This window comes from Orycteropus afer, unplaced genomic scaffold, assembly GCF_000298275.1.
Source record: "Orycteropus afer afer isolate SDZICR_OR568_19922 unplaced genomic scaffold, OryAfe1.0 scaffold00064, whole genome shotgun sequence".
Taxonomy (NCBI): Eukaryota; Metazoa; Chordata; class Mammalia; order Tubulidentata; family Orycteropodidae; genus Orycteropus; species Orycteropus afer.
Window position 1 is genome coordinate 5,546,732 of NW_006921651.1, and position 3,429 is coordinate 5,550,160.

Sequence of the window (3,429 nt, forward strand, 5' to 3'; positions counted from 1 at the left end):
AAAAAAAAAAAAAAAAAAAATCCTCTATTTTCCCAAGACAGCCAATCACAGCTCAAGGTTGGCTGAAAGCAAAGTGATTATCTGATTTAAAAAAAAAAAAAACTACATCAATTATTTGTACTATTTGAATATCTGAGGAGGTGGAGAAGGTTATTTGCATTTCAATTATCAGGAACAAAACTGTTCTAGCTGGGGGCTAAAGAAAGTTTTTTACTCCTCATTTCCCTGTTTCTGTAAAAGGTCAGGAGTCAGTTCTCTAATTCTGAAAGGTTAATGACTCTTTTGGAGCTCTCTGTTCTAATGCCTAAATAGAAGGAATCATTAACGGTGAACTGTGATCCAGATTAGTCTTTCTCAACACATACTCCCACTATTGTGGGCTAGCACCATCTTTTTCTGCATAGAGCAGTCCACCTTGATGGGGACAGGCAGCTCTGAGGAGTAGGACTGGGTTTGGGCAATGGTGGAGCCACAGGAAAGAGTTCTAGGCAAAGATAGCCTCACTTTTGAGGTGCATTGTGACAACACGAACAAGATCAATGTGACCTTAGAGGAGTAGCCTTAGGTGAAGAGCTGTGGTGGTGCAACAGTTAAGCACTTGACTATTGACTGAAAAGCTAGATGTTTGAGTTCACCCAGTCATTTCATGGGAGAAAGACCTGGTGATCAGGTTCTGTAAAGATTACAGCCAAGAAAATCTATGAGGCAGTTCTACTCAATCCCATGGGATCACTATGAGTCAGAATTGACTCAATGACACCCAACAACACAACAATCCTAGGTGGAACTACAGAGGACAGTAGCATGGGACTCTGAAACCAACATCCTTTCTAACTATGCCTATGCCTTAAAACCAAAAATCCAAACCCACTGCCATCAAGTCAATTCCAGCTCACAGCAACCACCCTATAGGACAGAGTAGAACTTCCCACAGGGTTTCCAAGACCATAAGCAGACAGCCTCATCTTTCTCTCGCAGAGTGGCTGGTAGGTTTGAACTACCAACCTTTTGATTGGCAGCCAAATGCTTTAACTACTGTACCACCGGAGTTCCTCTGCCTGTGCTTTACTGATTATAAAATATCTTGAGGTTCACCTTGGCCTATATTCCAAGTTAAGGAATCTGGACTTGCTTCTGAAGGCTGTGGGAAGCGATTGAAGGGTCTCAAGCAGGTCTGCAGCATGGTTAAGATCTGTAGTTTTAGAAAATCACTCAGTTTCCAGGGTAGAAAATAGATTAGAATGGAGCACAGCTAGAGGCTGGGAAAAAGATTATGAGGTTGCTGTAATCTTCCTGGGAGAGATGATGGTGGGCTGAATGAAGGTGATGGTGAGCACAGAAAGAAGTAGATGGATTCCAGAGATACTGAGATAGAATCACTGCGACTTGGTGATTTATTAGAAATGTCATGGATGGTGTCAAAGGGGTGTGTCAAAAATGACTTCTAGGTATCTAGCTCGAGAAACAGGATGAATGAGAAGCACCATCTTTTGAGACAGGGAACACAATAGAAGGAGCAGGTGGTGGGAGTATAGTAAGTTCTTTTTTGGACATAATTGCTTTTGAAGTATCTGGGAGATTTCCACATGGATTCAGACACTGAGGAGGCAATTGGATATTTAGACTGAAGCTGGAAAGAGAGGCCTGGGCTGCCGATAGGGAAATAGGTGGTTATTGAAGTCACAGGAAAAGATGGAATCACTCAGGGCAAGTGTATGCAGTGGGAAGAGCAGCAGGCCTAGGGTAGAGTCCTGAAGAACAATAAAATATGCAAGATGAGCAGAGGAAGAAGAGCCTACAATGGAGCCCAGAAAGAGGCAGAGGGAAAATCCAGCAGAGGGAAAATCTGTATGAAACAGAACAGACTGCAGTGAATTGAAGAGGGAGTGGAAGGTGAGGAAGTGGAGACCGTTGAGTCTCTTTCTGCAAGAGGTGTAGCTGTCTAGGAGAGGAGAGTGGTAGTTTAGGGGCTAGAGGTGTAAACTGGAGATCCAGGCAAAGCGTGTGAGTTGTTTTGTTTGAAAGCAAGGAAGCTTTAGTTCCTCAGGAAACTGAAGAAACTTGACAACTAAACACAATGCGTGCTCCATAACTGGACCCTGGAACGACACACAAACACACACACATAGATACACACATGCACAAAAGAAGACAGCTGTGTTGATATTGTTAGGTGCCATCCAGTTGACTTTGTCTCACAGCAACCCTATGTTACAGAGTAGAACCACTCTATTGTCTGTAATCTTTACAGAAGCAGATTCCCCGATCTTTCTCCCATGGAGCTGTGAGTGGGTTTGAACAGCCAGCCTCCAGTTAGCAGCTCAGTGCTTAACAACTTATGCCATCAGGCCGCCTGAAGACAGCTGTAAAAGACATTATTGGGACAATCAGGGAAGAAATGAATATGGACTGTATTACATTTGTATTATAGCAATCTTAAATTTCCTGAGTGTGATAATTTCATTGTGAGGATGAGAGAATATCCTTGTTCTTAGAAGATACATCCTGAAGTATTTAAGGTAAAATGTTATAATGCCTGCACCTAACTCTCAAGTGGTTTAGAAAAAAAAAAAAAATGAGTATGTGTGTATAGATGAGGGAGGGTAGAGTAACTAAAGCAAATAAGCAAATATGGTAAAATGTTAATAACTGGTAATGGGATCCAGGCACCAGGAGAGGAATTAGTCTCCTGAGACAGAAAGGAAGGAGAACATGGGTACAAATGCAGGTCCAGTATGGGATTGGAGGAAAGAGGTTGAGGAAATCGCCTTCTAATGGACATTGGAATTAGAGGGTTTTGTACTTTCAGTTCTTCTGGATAATGTTTGCTCCTTTTTCTTCATTAGCACAAACAATCAAAAAGCTAACTTTTGTTAGATTAGTTGTTCTAAACCAGTGGTTCTCAGCTGGGAACAATTTTTGCCCTCCAGGGGACATTTGGCAATGTCTAGAGACATTTTTGGTTGTCGCAATGGCGTAGGCGTGTCTGTTGCTACTGGCATCTAGTGGGTAAGGCCAAAGATGCTGCTAGATAGCCTGTGATTCACAGGACAGCCCCCCAAAACACAGAACTATGTGGCCCAAAATGTCAGTACTGCTGAGGTATTGAAACCCATTTCTAGCCCAAGTCTTTCCAAAAGATTATCATATTATATTTAAGCCCAAATCCTACTCATGCCTCACAAATGGCTTCCAGTAACAAAGTCAGTAAATATGACTCAACATTGATTCATTTATCCGTGCATTTCATTACAAACTTGAGCTTTACAGGATGCCATAATGGATAAGAGCGCTGGGCTCTGAACACTACCTGAGTTCAAATCTAGTCTCTACTATTGTGCATCCATTTCCTTATCTGTAAAATAAAGGTTATAATATAACTCATTGTAGTAGTTCAGTTTGTGTGTCAACTTGGCTGGGTCTGGTTGA